Source organism: Rhea pennata, chromosome 8 (genome assembly GCF_028389875.1).
Source record: "Rhea pennata isolate bPtePen1 chromosome 8, bPtePen1.pri, whole genome shotgun sequence".
NCBI classification, from domain to species: Eukaryota; Metazoa; Chordata; class Aves; order Rheiformes; family Rheidae; genus Rhea; species Rhea pennata.
In genome coordinates this window covers 16,257,429-16,275,909 of record NC_084670.1, presented here as the reverse complement: position 1 = coordinate 16,275,909, position 18,481 = coordinate 16,257,429, and the positions used below count along the sequence as shown (strand labels likewise).

At 36.6% G+C, this 18,481-nt stretch overlaps 1 long non-coding RNA gene across 2 annotated transcripts; it reads right to left on the bottom strand.

Moving 5' to 3' along the window:
- Window positions 1–924: 924 nt before the first annotated feature.
- On the bottom strand, window positions 925–18,276 carry LOC134143467 (uncharacterized). Of its 2 annotated transcripts, none has more exons than XR_009959120.1 (4): window positions 18,219–18,276; window positions 5,744–6,791; window positions 3,780–3,913; window positions 925–2,226 (listed from the first exon to the last, which is right to left on the bottom strand). It is a non-coding gene; the product is annotated as an uncharacterized LOC134143467 (long non-coding RNA). The 2 variants fall into 2 exon arrangements; XR_009959119.1 differs by having other exon boundaries at window positions 3,780–3,856.
- Between the last annotated feature and the right edge of the window lie 205 nt (window positions 18,277–18,481).

Sequence of the window (18,481 nt, the reverse complement as noted above, 5' to 3'; positions counted from 1 at the left end):
TGTTTAAAAAGCTGTATTCTAAGAAAGTCGGTTCAGCATTTTTAGAGCATTTTGTCATTTCAATGATGCATAGTGTGTTTTAATTCATTTTTTCTACATATTTGTTGGGTACTATCAATTAGGGATATCCAAGTAAGACCATTGTTCTGTGATAAAAGTTGGAGCTCTCTGGGAGCCCTTGGATGGAACTGGTGTGTTCCACTCTACCTAGACCCAGAACTAGAAATGAGAAGGTCAGTTCAGGACAGGAAAGAGAGAGAAACTGTTAGATCAAAGGCTCTCACCTGTGCTTTTAATGGAAGTCACTGTGTAATGTAGTAATTACTTCTGGAACCACATATCCTTTCATTCACTAATCATGCCAATTTCTAGATGAGATAGCAACATTTCTCTAGGAACTACAACAGTTGTTTTCAATATAGATTTGAAACAAGTCATGAAATTTAAATCATTATGCATTTGAATTTTCTTTCCTCACATTTAAGGTATGCCTGCTCTGAAAGGGATTGGTATATATACACTCATGATTTTGCCCTTATGGAATTACAATTCACATTGATATTTCTTATCCTGGGGATGTTGGTACTGCTCAGGTTATGGATATGTACCTGCATCTGTTGCTGTTCTCTTTACATGGCCAGTTTGCCTTAGGATTGCAGCAGAGCCTCTAAATTGCAGGGTGAATGACAAGCATGCTGTCTTTGATGGTCATTTCCTAAATCCCACACTCCTGTATCTTTTTATGCCTCTACCAGCTTCCTTCTCCACTCCTAAATAAGGTGGTCTCTTTTGACATTTAACCCTTTGTTTTTCCTTTCAGCTTGTTCTAGACTACCAGTGCATTTCGTGCTGCCAGCTAACCTCTGCTCTGCTGGTCTGGCATGTTTTTCCAATGTGGTGCTAACCAGTCAAGAAGCCTGGGTGTCTTTTGGTGATTATAGAGGGAATCTTCCTAATCCTCAGCTTCTGACCCAGAAATAGGAATATTCATCGATGCAGCATAATTTAAGACCTGCCAAGAATATTCTGAGCATGTCAGGTAGATGTGCTGAGGGAAGGGATGAAAAGCTGAGTATGCCGATGTCCCACTCCATGCATTGGCTGTACAAAGTAATGAAGTGCATCTTTGTGCAGATAAGATCAAATCTGCTGACCCAACTCATTCCTGTTGAGGACCCTTCCTTAAGAAAGCAGCAAATAAAGGTCTTACGTAGGTTTTCTGCAATGTTGGAGATTACAACACCTTGATCCACAGTGAAACTAGAGCAACCTGGTCATTACCTGTACTGTAAGCTCTCCTGAAAAATATTCTCTGCTCTACTCTGACTGTGAATCCAGGGGCTCTGGAGCCTCAGAAAAAAGAGTGCTGCCCACTAAACTGTTACAGTTTTGAGGGACCTTTTGGTCCAAAGGGGGAGAAATTTGCAGTTAAGTGTAATGTGAAGTTTCTTCAGTGTGATTAGATGCACTCCAAGGAAGAAGCTCTGTAGTAAGTTTACCCCAGCAGCTGCCACTTCACCATTGCCACCCTCCCTCGCTGGCATTATGTGTTCCCCAAGAGAGCCAGTGGTCAGAAAAAACATTAAAACACAGAAACAAAGAGTTTATATGTTGCCTTATTGGTTTTTTTTTTATGTATTTCACCACACCTCTCAAGAATCAATTTTTTTCTGATGTTGTAGACATAGTTCAAATTTACCTGTTTCTTTAGACTATGCATTTGCCTGCTATCTTGACAGATAGTAATTTGTCAAATGTTCTTTGGATAGTAGCTATATTCTCCTGGGAGGTGATAGGTTCTGTCTTGTGATCAATATCCCACTGAGTAGACATATTTTTTGCAGACATAAATTACAGACTGCTTTAATGGCAAAGTCCGGCTGCTCAGTTTTTGTCCTTTGTCTCATATGACCATCTCATCATGGGAGAAGGGCTGTGATCTCTGGCTACCAGTCAGACCGCACTTTCTTCAGTTGCTCATTATTGTTCTTTGAATTCTTCCATGCTCATAGAAGATAATGCCTGCAAATTTGTGATTCAGAAGGAATAGCTAATAGTATTAAGGAAAATTCTTACTGACCTGCCTCTGTAACTGACTTTGTAATCCATTTGCTGGTATCATGCTGCCATCCAGCTCATCTTAAAATTTTCCTCATGCAGGTTGAGAGAAGTCCTTTCCTTTTCTACTCAGGGTTTCCAAAATTGTTTTACCTGTGGTTGCCCAGCCTAGGAAAAGCAAAGTATTTTATACTATATTGATTTGCTTTTCTTCACAATAGCTGATGGCATACAAAAATCAAAAGTAGAGAAAAACACACAACTTTTAATTGCACATTTTTATTCTCATATTGTTAGCAGTTCAGCATCATATCTGAATTGTTGCACATGAACTACAAAAAGAATGAAAGTTAGAGCAAAATTGATGGTACAGCTGTCTGACATCAGCTTCTGATCCTGCAAACATACTTTTCTGAATCCTGCTCATAGTCACAGATTTGAATGTAAATACTACTTGTTTAGTCAAAGTTATTCATATATACCTGTTTACAAAAATATATATTAGAACACTTTCAGGATAGCTAACTTTATTGTTTGCATGCTTAGTGTAATTTGGATGCTATTAATATTATACTAATGCTTGCTCTAAGTATATATTGAGACTCTGGATCACTTACAGAATAAAGATTACAAAAAAATAGTGACTTTTTTAGTTTCTCTTTTTAGGGCTTTTCTACAGAGATCTCCATGTTAATTACAGCTCTAAATTTAAAGTAGACTATACTGTATTAAATCCCTCTCTATATATTTTTATTCAGAATTAAAAATGACCTTAAGTCAATTTAGTATAACTCACATTGGAAATGAAATAGACTATGTTATATGAAGGCCACTTTAATGCTAACTAAGGGAGTCCATACAATAAGTTTACCAGGCTTAATTACTACATTTGAAAAAATAAACATAGATTATTTTACAGTATCACCATGCAGAGAATTTCTTATTCTAGTTTATAAGCTTTTAAAAGATACTATTATTAGATTGTTTTAATAACAAAAGGACAAATTAATTAGAAACATGATCTATTAGAATAGATGGTAACAAAAAGCAGTATTATATGTATTACCAAATAGTAATGAGACACCAAACAGCTAAGTGAATTTGTTTAAGTGAGAGTTGTGGAATGAGGGAAATGGGGGAAACTGTTAAATTAATATCTTTAACACATTTATCCTTCATATGAAATTTAAAAATAACAATGTAATTATCTCACATATGAGTTACACTTGTGGCTTGAAAATATTACAGCAAACCCTCAAACAGTCATCTACTAAGAAAAGAGAAGTAAAGATGTGGAAAGTTTGGCATAAAAAGTGAGGAGAATATTGCCTAACAGTCTGTGAGCTAGGTTTTGTTGCTTAGCTTCATCTAGGATAGTCCTTGGCATTTCACAGATTCATGTTGTACAGTAGCATTCAGAATTTGAAAGCTATTGTTATCTAAATCCCTCTTCCGAATTTCAAAAATAGAAACAGGTGCAGGTACTTTAACAAAAACCACATTTGTCCCTGACAGTGGCACTGGAGGACTCAGCACTTTATCTGTCCCCTCCACCATGAGAGAAGTGTAGCTTCCCACTCTCTCAACTGTTTTATGGTTTAGTAGCAAACTACACAGATAATCCCCCTGAATTATTCTCTTCCAGTAATTTATAACCACACACTTCATAAGAAAACAATATCTTTATTCAGAGACATTAACTTTTTAGAGACCTCTTTTACCTGATTTGCCTTCCTCTTCCTGGATATCTCCTGTCTCCACGCATGATGTCATGCTGTGTCACCTCTTGCCATGAAGACTTTTGAGAAAAAGCACCAAATGTTTAAGCTTATCATACATTGATCTCTTTTAACTGCTAGAATGAACAAAAAAGAAATAAATTCTAGACAGACGTCTATGCTGCAGGTATCTTTGTGCACTGTTTCAAAGACCTTGACTTTAGTCTGGTCATAGTTACGTGTTCTGCAAAGACTCAGAATCTCTTTGAACCAGTATCACAAAAGCTCACTTAAAAATTTCTCTGTACTCATCTCATAAACAGTGGCAGCTAATTGATATGAAAAACATTATATAGCATGGTTTTCAAGATATGCTTTTACATCCTTTTTTTTTTTTTTTTTTTTTTTTTTTTTTAATCTCAAACCCTCCTATAATGTAGAGGTTCACACGCTGCACTGTGCGGTGCACTGCCTGCCTCACCTGGGAGTGCAATGAAAGGCAGACTCCGCAGGACAGGTATCTGTTACACAATGACAAACCCAAATGGAAGCCAAATGGATTATGATGGGAATAAAAATTAGCATATTACTTTCCTTATGTATATGTTTTATTTCTTTACTGGATGGCATTCATTAGTCTGTGTGTTATTCCAAAGTTATACCTATGAATTCTACCACTCCCTCCTCATAGTTGCTTTTTAAGATACAACTTACAGTCCTTAAAGTATATAGGCAAGTAGATATTTGAATGCAGTCACTGTACACAGTGGCATTAATAGAATGAAACTCCCAAAATAATGTCCTCTGTGTTGTTCGGTGATTACTCTGGAGGCCTGTTCTCTAAAAGGCTACTTTTTTACCTCAAGATACAATTTCAGATGCATCTGTTTAACATAGCATATGTCATCTGCAGAGCTTCTCTCTAAGACTAGGAAAGCAGGCCTCTTAAAAAACAATTCCCAGTATCACAGATACTTTTTCCAACCAGGTTAATAGTGAAACTTAAACGATTTGAATATAACACAGAATTTCTTATGTTTATAGCCATATTATTAACTACATTATTAATAATGTTTGATTACTCTCAGATATATGCACAGATCTGCTTGAACCATCAGTGATACTCTTGCTGGGAGGCAAAAAATTCACTTTTTCATAAAGTGTTATGTCCCAAAGTTTGATCTTTTTAATGTTTATGCTTCCTTCTAAATGAAAAATTTTCAAGAAAAACACTAGAGCTCTTGTCCCTCTCTTCCTCCCTTTTGGAATTTTAAAATGGAAAATTTATTCTCACAAATATTTTTAGAAAAAGCAAATACATAAAATGTATTGCTCCTCAGCAAATGTTAGTCTGACTTCAGAGCATCGCTAAAATTTGTGTCAATTCTCATATTTTCACCCTGTATCACATTTGCTCCCAGCTGACAACAGCTTCTAGGATCCAAATCATATTAAGGAAAGGGGGAAGGAAGAGTTAGCTATATCTGCACTTGGAAGTTTTTCACACCCACGTTTTTCTCAGTTTCTATTGTTACCAGCTTTCTAGTTAAGAGTTTTTTATCACTGTTGTTCAGTGAGACAACTGGAAGTAGAAAGCTCCATTTCTTATGTACAGACTCTACAGATGTTTTCTCAGATCTGTTTTAGTACTGTGACATTGCTTCAAACAACAATTAGGACTGATGACAACTAATAGGGACATCTCTAAATCTAATCTTCATTGTAATTTGCTCAAATGTAGGTCCTGTAAATTGTGCCCCGTCACATATTACTATATTTGTTAAAGAAGTGAAGCTAATAAGCTTTTTAATGCACCATCAGCTCTTCAGCTGTAGCATCTTTAGCAGTGCCATCTAAAAACAGAAAAACAGTCTAGGATGTTTTCCCTGGTTTATTATTTATGTCTAGAAGCTAGCTGTTAACAGAAACAAAATCACTTTTCTAAGTCATGAATTTTACCCATTTACCTTTCTATAACTTGTGGATTTTCTCTCAGGGTCAGAGCACAGTTCCTGGGAACGACAGGAGTCGTGCACATATGCCTCACTGAAGGTAATACAAGTCCCATTTGCTCTTGTGGTTACAGCGTACTGTTGTTTTTTCTGCATACATGATCTTCTTTTGCAAGTATCCTTTGTTCTTACGAAAACATTCATCTAAACCAGAGGTGTTATCAATATGCAGTTTGTTCATCGCGTTCAGACTCCTTGTGCTTGCAGTGTCTCTCAAATTAATATAAGCTTTTGCTTAAATCTCAGCTTTTCCCATCTGCAGTATTTGTGTTGTTATTGCTTGTTTCTGATTTCAAGCTCTGTAAGCTTTTCGGCCTCTAATATCTTTGCCATATGATATTTTCAGCTCTTGGTCATATCTAAGGTATCACAGACCCCTCTGATCCAACACTTTATTGACGTACTTGTTAAAGGAAATTCTATGTTGCATCATCTGGAGTGAACTTCTAGGAGTCCAATTTCTTATTATTTGTTCTCTGTTCCAGGGAAAACCAGGAGCTAAGTTAGCTTTCAAAATGGCAAGATTTTTTAAAATCTAAAAATATTAACTAGCTCATGCCCTAGAACAGGGAAATTCCATGATTTATTGTAATATATATTTTGGGTAGAAATATGCTGAGCTGTAATTGACTGTCCAACTTTATAAGCTGCAAAATACTTTTGAACCCTCATGTTTACTGTTTATAACTTTCATATGCTTTGTTTTTATCTAGAGCGCAGTTCTCATTTTTTTTGTAACAGTTTCATGGCTATCCTCTGCTTGAATTGCTGAATTCTATTAAATATGCCAAATGCATCTGAACTTGCTATTTTCAGAAAGAAAACCTCCTTTTGGTTAGCTGGTTTTAAATAACAGCTACTGCTTCCAGATGTACATTCAAATGTTCTTTCCTTCTTTCCAGTAGTTTCTGGTACTTCAGTGTTTCAGCCTTTAAATGCTCCGATTTCTCCCAGAGTTTCTTTCATTTCTTTTTGTTGCTAGTACCATGAATCAGGAATCATTCTAGGATCAGAAAATTAAGATAGATGTTCTTTAATAATGTGTCTGCAGTGCCTTTTCCTCACACTTTAAAGGCAGAAAGTCAAACCTCTTAAAGGTACATTTACACCAGTAACCTTCCATTGTAAGAAATTGCAAGCAAAGAAAATTATAGTATCATATTTATAGATGTGCATCTGTTGAATAAAATTTTATTCTTGAAAGCAACAATCAGTAAGAAGCCACTTTGCATCTGAAAAATGCAGCTAATAAACAGACTTGAAAATTTGTTTAATTTTTGTAGATCTATTTTTGGTTTGTGTTTGAAGAGGCTAGAAGGAGAAATGTCTATGGTACTAGCCAATAAGAATGTATTAAACCCCAGCAACATAAAGAAGTGGCTATTTCAAGTGGTTGTAATGCAAATTTCACTGTAAAAGCTTTTTTCTCTCAGCTCCAAAATCTGAGATTGTGCTACGGTATCTTAATGGTAGTATTATTATATGTTCTGCATATTTGATATATGCACGATTGATCCACCAGAGAGAGAAATTGAGTGTTCTCAAGCATTTTTTGTCTCATGAAACAGAGATCTTTGACTTCTATCTGAGTTTAGACTAAGGCAGATTCTCTTTAAACTCAGTTTCATATCTGAAATGTTGAACTGACTTTCCAATATTTGAAATAAATATCTTGCTTCTCTTGAAACTTTTATTTTTTTTATTTACACTGAAAGATGGTAACTATGTGAAATACTGTTTTTTTTCCACAGGAATATGAAAGAAGATTTTTAAAATTGGCATAGGATACTACCTCTTAGTCATCAAATTTACATGAAAGAACTCCATTCAGTCCATTTGTGCAAAGAGCAGTTCTAGTCCCAAGTAGTATCTGAACCAGTAAGTGTCTACATACAAGAATTACCCTCCATCATATTTCTTCTGCTTCCAATACTATAGTTCCTTTCAAAAATTTGTTGCTAAAGACAATCAACCAAGGTCTGTAATAGAGAATGTATAATCATGCAGATGCCTGACCATGTTAGGGATAATGTCTGCACTTATTCATTCATGTTATGTCCAGGTACAACATTTTAAATCTGGAGTGGTGGCATCTAATGTGTAGGTCATTTAAGACAGTTGCTCTTTTCCTTCTCTGATAGCTCTCTTCAGAAATCTTCCTTTCTGATATTTTTTGTCACAATAAAAAATATCCGCTCATTTAAACATAACTTTCTTTTGCTCCCTCTATTATTTTACATTACTAAAATAAAAAAAAATCCATTCCTCTCCAAGAAATTCCCTTTTCTTAACCCTAAAGACTTAATATTCCTTATTGCTCTCCTTTTCCTCCTTTTTTATTTCCTCTCATCTCCCTCCATCTCTTCTCCCACCCTAGTATGTTTTTTTGATCTTTTCCTTTACTGTACTACAGATTTACTATCAGAATCATTACTTTGTAAGAGTTAGCAAAGCTAATGAAATTCAGCAGCACACTTTGGTGATGTTTATCATCCCTTGCTTCATCCAAATAATTGGAGAACTAGATTTTATTTTCCCTAATCAGGTTGGGCATAGAGTAGTGGGCATGTCTATTCAGCTGGGTCATTAATGAAAAGGCAAACCACAAGTCAACCCTCATGGGCAAGGGTCATAAAAATTCTTGCCAAGGAGAAAAGTATTTTTGTGAATTCACAAATTCCTGCTTTCTTCATACTGAAAAGAAGCTTTGCCATCAGTGACATCAGGATTTTATCTGCAAAACCTGGCCTGGATTGTTTTCCCGTTTTTGAGTCTATTACTTCTTACAAACTTTAAAAAAACAACCTGTCTTAAAGCAAATACTTTGCTTACACTCTCTATTTTCTGCTATAGCATTCTACCAATTTATTGCAGAGAAAGGAGTATAATTAGCCATATCCATTCCCTGAAGGTTAGTATAGGACAGTATACTGAATGGGCACAAAAGACATGTCAGTAATGGTTCTCCTGGGAAAGTAATTTATTCCTATAATTTCTTAGGAATGATAAATGTGGTTACATTGTTCTCCTTTAGTTAGAAGCACTTAATCTATGCAGTATATCGGAGCGATATTTCTTCTCTGTCCTCTATCAGTTTGAAGGGGGAGTTAAATGCTTTGTATAATGATCCTTTATATGCAAATATTAATAATACAACCAATGCCAATACTTATCAGTTATGTAGTGATTTTTCATCCATCCCGCTGTGAGACACACAGCCGAAGGCAGAAGATTTTGAAAGTTTCATTGGCATTTGTGACAGTCCATGGTTGCTGGGGCTGCAGGGAGGAAAGAAGAGGAAGAGGCAAGAGGAGAACGGCAGGAGGAGGTACAAGGAGCGCAGCGGAACACATAGTGGAGGGCAGTGTCTCCCTGCCACAGATAGGCAGCACGAGAACTGCAAGAAAGGAATAAAATAGTGCAAAGAGAAGAGGGTTTGAGAATGGGAGTGGGACAGATCAAAGAAGTCAGAAGAACTGAAGTGCATCTGTGCGGAGAAAGTGTCAGAGAAAGGAGAACAGATAAACTTATGGGAAAGAATGTGCAGGGATCCTCCTCACCTGCCCTGCCCTCCTGGAGTCTCATCTCTCCACCTCGGAGGGGACCTCACTCTACAGGGAAATATATGGCATGATCTTTTAAGAGAGAAAATAGTGTGGGAAGCAACCTGTTTAGCCTGGAGACAAAAAGGGTGCTATGACTAGGAGAATCTGTGATTTTGCTGCACGCTCAGGAATGTGTGAGCAGTCTGAGTTCATGTGCCTGTGTCTCTGCGCTGTGTGTGAGATCTCTGGTCACTTCTCCACAGTTTTCAGTGGAGTCATTTGGAGATCTTTGGTCTGAAGATGGTCTTTTTAGTATATGTTTGGGCAGCTGCATCATAGTGGGGTCCTAATTTTGAATAAGGCCTCTGTTTTCTGCCGTAATTGAAATAATAAATCATAATCTACTCAATAATGGAGCGACTATTGCTTCTCAGACATAAAAACCCCATGAGATTAAAAGGAAATTTAAATTATATTAACATTATCTATTGTATTCACCAAAAATGTTCTCCGTAGTTTGAACCAATACTCCAAATCATCATATTTGTAGCAGTCATTTATTTCTTTGTTACCAAAAGCAGTAGCAAAGAGTTTCAAGGATTTTCCTACATCATGCTATGCATTCCTCCACAAGTAGGGCAATCTGGAAAGTTAATCTTTTTTGTGTGTGATTTTGGAGACTACACAGTAAGGCCCCTTTAAATCTCTCTAGTTTATTTGGTTGCTTAGCACAACCCCAGTAAACATCAGTGGGACAACATGCAGTCTTCCCAAGGCTGGGAACCTTCAGGGAAAAGTGAGGTCACTCTTGAACAGACTGATTCAGCCTGCCTATACCTGTATGAAGAGATATATGCTTTCACAGGGACTATTTTGCACATTTTTTCTGGAATGCTTTATGCTTTTATGCTCTATAATTGTTTTAATTTGTGATATATGGCAAAAATAAACACTTTCTGGCAACGGCTTTTTTCTTGTTTTTTACACTGCTTTCCTATTGTGACATAAATATTTTTATTTATTGATAAAGTGTTTATATATAATGAAAGAAAATTATGAGAAAGAAAACTTTGGCTATACAGAAAGGACTACTCTGCTTCTCATTTTGACAATGTGCTTTTATTGTGCCTTTTGAGACAGTAGCTTTAAAAAGCTGAAAAGCCTATTGGAAAGCTAAGTTAAAATGGGGGAATCCAAATAAGAGTAAAAATGTTACTCTTTGCAATATTAGTTGTCAATCAGATATGATGAATAGAGGGGTTAAGTATTAGCTGATAAATATTTCAAAGCTTATTCTTAATGAAACAAAACAGCAGATTCTTTCTCATACACAATTATGCAGAGTTATAAAACCAGCAACCTGCACTTGTGTCATTCTGCTAAAGTACTAAAATGTTTTACCATTTCCCTGATATTTTAGGACTAAAGTTTTTTTCAGGTTATGCTTCAGAAATTAGATTAAAAGTTTATTTAGTTTGTATCCTCTCCTGGTAGTGTTTCATTACTAAGAGTTGCTTCAGAAAAGTATTAGTATTACTGCTATACACGTTAGTACATAACTACTTCTCTAGATTTAAAACATGATACTCCTTCTATATGTGTACCTCTTTCATTGATCTTTACGAAATAATTGCTATTGGGGGCTATATAGTGTGAACTTGGTCATACAGGAATATTAAGTTAACTTTGAACTCCATTTTCTGCCTGTACTATTTAAGAAAAAAAAATTTAATTCTTGTTAACATTAAATTTTTTCAAGCTGTACTCAGTATAAAAATACACTGCTTTAATTTAAGCTATGAAAAAGTTATTACGTAATGTTATGTCATCCCATGTATGAAACTTGTGGTTTTGTGATTAAATGATGAAAACAGTCTGAAAGAATAACTTTATTATGTTGATTAAGATTCAGGAATGAAATTCTAAGTTATCTGGAACTTTTGGTTGAATCCTGTAAACATCATTTGTCCTTTTATTTTCCTGAGACAGAAAAAAGCATTTAAAACATTTCCTTGATTATGTAATCCAAATTCATATCCTCTTAAGCCGTATGTAGTCTCTTAAATGAGAGCAAAGTGACCAAAAAGTACTACCAAGTCAAAAAGGAAAAAATGCAGGGTGGTAGTGAATTTAAATCTTTCATAACTGCAGACGGAACTTTGGAAGGTGAAGTCTTGTCCAGTCTTCATGGACCTGCTAATTCTAGGCCATTTTTTATAAAAGTTGAAGTTTCCCTGATGTACTTGGTCAAAATTTCTCTTCTACCAATTTTGGTGCAATAGATTGTCAGTCCAATTTGCGAGTGGGACGGGACTTGAAGAGTAGCAAACTCAAAATCTGCCACTATCTGCTCTGAATCATCAACTGAAGAACTTTCTTTTCTTTTTAACGTAAGTATGGTCATTTAAAGAAAATGAGGTTATTATCATACTATCCTTTCTACATTTGCACTCTAGTCCTTACCCTAAAGATGGACAGAAAACCTTTCATGATAAAGGCACATTAACTGTTTTCTGCATGGAAAAGCACATTAAACCGAGGCAGATCATTTCACAATGTGCTGTTCCAGGGTCCTCATGCTGCACATCTGACTGAGTTGAATGTGGGGCCACTGGAAGTTGTGACATAAAGCCAGCTACTGCTCATTTTCTACATACAGGGAACCTCTTCTGCAATTTTTTGCATTTTTACAGTAAATGTTAGAGACTACTATGTGTCCCACTGTTTCAAATCTCCTCCAGAGGTTATAATTTGACCTACATATTTGTATTTTTCATTGGCATGTTTTACTCTATTAGCTGGCTTTTGTACATATACTCATAGATAGTATACATATATTTTTATCATAAAAATAATCACTATGAGCTGGTGATATATTTCAACCTTCTCATTAACACATTAAACAACAGGTTTATTGTCTTTCAAATAAAATTGTGAAGAATAAGCCCATTACAGCTATTATGCAACTGTTCCATCCCTTCTTCAGTGTACCACATGGTAGAGATACACCTAGTGAACACTTTTGTAAAGAAGGGTGTAGGTATTGTCATTTCTATTTTATAAGTGAAGAAACTGAAGAAGAGATGTGCAATGAGAAAAACATCTACAGAGATTCTATAGTCCCATTACAGTCTTTGAAGGTATTTGTCCCCATTACAAAATCACTGCACAGTTCTATAAAAGCAAAATGCTTTCCCCAACAAACCAAAGACTAAGTTATCCATGCAGCTAGAAACTGCTTTGAGGTGAAATGGCAGATCTGAGTAAAGGACTTCTTACGGCATCTAGGATTTTCATAATCTCTATTATTTTTAAAGTAAAAATTTTTGTGTAGAAACAGTGAGGAGCTAACATTTATTTCAACATTTTAACAGCGCATATTAATGAAATCCAAATTTCAGTACACATTTTTATTCCATTTAAGCAAATACTGACTTTTCAATTGTCTTTTTTACAAGAAAAATAATACATGTATTTCTGCAATTCACTAAATTATTTGTAGTTCAGATAATGTTAATATTTATATCTGGAATTGAGCTTTTCCAGAAACAGACTTGCTAGTTAACTCCACTGCAGGAATACTTTGTGCAGAATATAAATTCTGAAAGTATTATAGAAAGTAAAATCATCTCCTTTTTAATCTATATTTATTAAGAAACATGACAAAGTTATAAATCAAACAATAAATTTTAAGTGTATGTTAAGCTTTTTAAGACCGAGTCTATGACATTTAATCTAGGGAGCACAGGAATGGAAGGACCCAAGCACTTAGTTCTGCCACTGACTCCAAAGGCCGTGTTCCAAGTGGTGTGCAAAGTGTGAAGTAAATTAGACGAATGCTGAAAATAGATTTTCTCAACCTTGTACATATTCCAGACCATTATCTCCTGTGTGGCTTTTGACAATGTACTCACCTGTTTGGCACAAACGCATTGCTGATGTGACATTGAAGCAACAGCTGGGATAAATTTGAATCTCTGTATCGTTTTCTTAAACGAGATAAGTAATATTTACCTGATAGGAATGTTGTGAGAGTAATGCCTGTACAGTGGTCAATACAAGATTGTTTAGTGCTTATGATGAAGGTATACCAGTTATTTCTTGAATAATTATTTTAAACAAATTTTAACGTTATATGTAAAAGAGTTTAATTCCATTTTTCTTTCAGCCCAAACTAACAATGCATCAAGAGACTTTAATAATGAAAATAAGTGCCCAGTTTTCTTTGTCAGTTGAACCAATACAATCTGTGAGAGAAGATCTACAGCTTCTCTTTAGGGTATAAAGCCTAGATACTAGTTATCTTCACTTAAAATGGTTAAGATGACAGTAGTACAATATCATACAAAATAGTTATCACATTGCACTATGTCAAACTAATGAACTGACAACTTCAGATTCATGTCCATGAACCTACATGAAACAATTTTCAGTTTTACCTAATAAGATGCTGATCTAACAGATGTTGAGAACTTTTCCATTATTTTGCAGAAGGACACATTAACTACATGAGAAACACCCCAACGCTACCAGGACAGAAAGCTCTCTTCATTCCCATTTTTCTTCTCAGTGAATCCTGACCAGAATTCTTAAATTCTGTTTTATTTCCTGTGTCCAACATCTGCAAGGAATGAGACACACACACACCTCTACTTGAGCCTGCAGGCCAGCAATAGCACAAGCAGCTGTTGATAACACTACGATCTTACTCCAATTGGTGAATGCTTATGTGCAGTAAGAAAGCTGTTTCTTCCTTTTTGGATGACCCCAGAAACTTAATTTATCAGCAGATATAAATTTCCCTTTCCTGTATCTGACTTGATCCTACAAACTTCACAAAATGGGAAAATGCCACAAATGGCACATTACTGGTTTGATGGCTGTTTATCCAAAGGAAATACATCTCTAAACTGCTGAAGTTCTGGGACTCCCTTTTTGCTCTTAATCAGGAGCAGAGAACAGATGGGAACTTGACAGGATTACTTGAGAAAAGAACGTCCCAAGCCTTGATTACTGAAAAGATAAAGACACTCTGAAATGATATTTTGTGTGGTTATAAATAGAATTATTCTCTTGTCTTAAAGCTGTTCAAAGACATGCCTAAACCAAAGGGGCCCCACTGAGCTCCAGTGCTACTGAGTGCAGTCTATTGATACCCTTAGAATTATGGTAGCTGCTTACATCGGTACTGAATTTCACCCAGAGAGTGTTTGGAGTGATGAGGATTATAAAAAATTATTGTATATGTTATGGCAACATCATACTGTCACAGCTTGTAAAATCATATTGCTCTGTATAATAAAAGATGTTTACACCAGCAATGAACTCAAATCAAGCACATAGCACATGTTTGGTGATATACAAAAACTAACAAGCCATCTTGCTGGGCATTTGATTTTCAGGGGATAATCCCAGACAGTACTCTGAAGATTAGAGAGATAGGAGATAAGAAGCTGTGACAGGCTGGCAGTATCTGCCTGAAACACTATAGTCTCTATTAGCAGGTGTTGGTGCTGCTGGGAAAATGTTGCATGGATTTTGCTAACACACTGAGCAGATGGCTTATTATAAAAGAAATGAGTGTTGATCTTTGAAGCGAAAAACATATATGGGCTGAGAAGTCTTGTACAGAGAATCCTGGGGGAATATAAAGCGTAGAGAGAGAACTTGAACTGAACCTTGTTATTTCATTGGCAATGCTTTTATTTTTAGAGTCAGACTCTAGGAAATGGCTGATTTTTGACTGCACAGACTATGTTTAGACATAGTTATATAGAAAGCTGAAAAACGCACCTGTCAGAAAAGCATAATTAACTAATTAGCAAATATATTGCAAATGGACTGTTGTGCAAACAGAAGAAAATATATTTGGAATAGCTAGGTTTCATACGATAGAGCTTCATGCTGATTCTGCTTCAAAGCTTTTGAACCTCATGATTGTTATTTTAAACATTTTGAACCTTACTGTGGCTTTTTGGCACCCTCAGCACTAAGAGTTACATGAAGTTACCACCCAGTTCAACAGCAGAGGCAATGCAACTTGAGGCTTTCTGGACCGTAGGAGATTATATATCCTATTGCACCTTTGTAAACCGATAGTTGAACGGCAGTGGATTAGGGGACAGAAAAAATATGTTTTCACTTCAAAGCCTATTTTGCGACTTTGAACAATAGAATATTTTGAATATTTAATTTGAAAATTGTAATTTGGAAAAATTATAGTTACTGACTTTGATTTGGATTATATATATTCAGCATTAGAGTGTTCATAATTATTCAGGGCGTACATTATTAACAACAGGAAAGGTAAAGTAGAAATTATGCTCAAATAAATAATCAACCTTTCTCTGAAGGACAGGATTGATCCAATTGCCATCACCATTCTTTTGTATAGTACTACGTAGTATATAGTAGTACTATGACTACTTAAGGTCATAAAAGTACACAGGATACCTTGATGGAATAATTGTAAGAAAAAAAACACAGAACTTTCATAGAAAAATGTGGATTTACGTGAAATGGTAATTCATTCCCGATCTCTACATTTTTGTTTTGCCTATGTTTCTTTATTTGTGAAATTCATAAGATGATCTTCATGCCATAAAAGGTATCTTTTATTGCTAGTTTTATTTACAGTAGCAATTATCTGGACACATCTGTTGTCTCAAAGGCACCAATGTTCAATATTTAAACTAGCTCAATATTCAAACTAAAACTCCTCTATTTAATTCTCCTTATCAAGCACCTGGGTATTTAATACCCTGTGTTAGTTTCTTGCTACATTTTGTTAATGCTTACACTTCAACTTAGAGGTAGTGAGTTCAATTCACTTTAAGAGTGATTCAGAATGCAGATTACATTAGAAAAGTAAATGTGATCTACTTCTGGCAAACAACAACTAAACGCACATTCTGGGAGAGATTAATGCCTGCTGCCTCCCAGGAATGGAGTAAAAACATTTGTGTTGTTAAGATTCTAGCCCTCACTGGGAGGTCGGGCCACAGATTGCGATTTCCCAGTTAAGGCCAGTATCCGTTTGCACCTGTGCTCCCCGGGAAGGGGAAGGCACCGGCTGCACCTCAGAAGTGAGGCTGTCAGACAGCGTCTCCCAGAAGCAGAGCAGGGTGGGCACAGATATGTTGCAAGGAACCAGGTTTGGCTGGAAAGAATAACCCCAAAGCTGGGGACAAGCCTTTGTCCTAAACTCTTGTGATTTGCCACTCTCCTGCTATAGAGCAGAGTTCAGCACTGCACAAAGGCGCACCTCGGACTGTGGGCTTCAGAGACCAGGCCCAGGGACCCAGAAGGTGACCACAGAGCAAAAACAAAGCAGACAGGGTCTGACATAGGCACAAATCAAGCTTTGACCCAGAGATAACATGCAATGTAGATACACCTTTCCAATTATATCACCTGCAGTCAATGGCAAAATTCCAAGTGACTTTAATGGAAGCAAAATCAAACTTTTCCCTGCAAGGATCCTCTAACACATCTGTAAGAAGAATGAAAAATGTTTGGTTGGTGACAAGCTTCGATCACATTGCCTTTGTTTTAGTGAATAATTTATTTCATTAAAATTTAGGTCTGTTCCTACAAATGCTAACCTACACAAATAAGCATATGAATTTCAATGAGATCAAACTTGTGGGTAGAAATTATACCTGTATTTTTTTTTGACAAGCCTAACAAAGCTTTGAGCAGTGAAAAAATAATAATTCCTGCATATCAGTAAAAACCACAATATAAGCTATAATCAAAATAAATTAAAAATATTGTGTCTGTAACAGTCAAGAAATTCTTCAGCTTTACAAATTACACATTCTGTACTGCATGTGAGAAAACACTTTCACATCTCCTTAGGATGCTCTGAAAGATTTTTTATCTGGTTTTCTTTCCTTATCAGTGTAGTATTTGTAAAAGAAGCCCACAATCTGTTCCTATTAAAATGGCAGCTTATCTCTGCAGAAGTTCAAGAAAGTAGAAGAAACAATACAATACCGATCTACTCTTGGTCAAAATTTCAGCCAACTTAACTTGCTCCATGTCATTTAACAAACTTCAAGTTACTGTCATCCTTCTTCATTCATTTTTTTTCCTGAAGATGGGAGATTTTAAACCTACTGAATAACTGAATTTTAAACACACTGAATGTATTTATTTCTAACCACCCTTGAAAAGTTGTAGAGATTGTCATAAAATGCCTATTTTAGCCAAGAGACTATTCAGAAAAAGGTGAGACCAAACTGATTTTAAAAGTATAAAGTACTGAGCAATGTATCACGTAAGAAAGTCAAGTTATAATATGGAGAGGCTTGATTAATTGATAAAACAGAGAAAACCCCTCCAAATACCAGCAACAAGAGTAACTCAACAGAACACCAAGGCTAGTTCCATGGCAAGTATAAATCAGTGTAAATCCAGTGGCATGGCAATCTGCACTGCTGGCGGACCTGACTCAGCCTCATAAATAAGTACATGGGAAACTACACAGTCTGTGAGGGTAATAGACCCAATTTAAGCTGGCCTTTGGTTTTATTTACTTTTTTCAAAAAAAAGAGGGTTTTTTGAAAGTTGTTTATTCTTTTAAAGATATGCATTTTTAAATCCTTGTCTGAAAATTCTTGCTCCATTGTTAATTTTTTAAAAGATATTAAGAGTTACCTGGTCAGGCCACGTGCATTGCGCTAGGCTCCAAAATACTTCAGAAGACCGTGACAGCACCTTCAAAGCGGCATACAGCAATTACGCACAAAGAACGAAAGATCTTGATGATAAGGCCAAGCAGGAAGGAACAAAAAACAACCAAAAGCAACAGAACCTCGGTTTGAAAACCAGTATAAACCAACATAGACCCGTCAGTGTCAACAGACGTTGACTAAACCCACCGAAGCGGCGCTGCGTCCGGAAACAGCTCCTGGCCGCGCTAGCTGCCGGGCGCTCCCAGCACTGCGAGTATCCCAGCGGGCGGGACGGCGCTGCCACAGCCCGGCACGAGGAGGCCGCGCCGCCGCCGCCGCCGCCCGCCGCCCGCCGCCCGCGCCGCCGCGGCCGTTGCTAGGTGCTCTGCGTCCCCGCGCACGGGCAGCGCGGGCCGCTCCCACTGCGAGCGGGAGGGGGGCACCGACCGCGGCGGGCGGTGACGCGACCA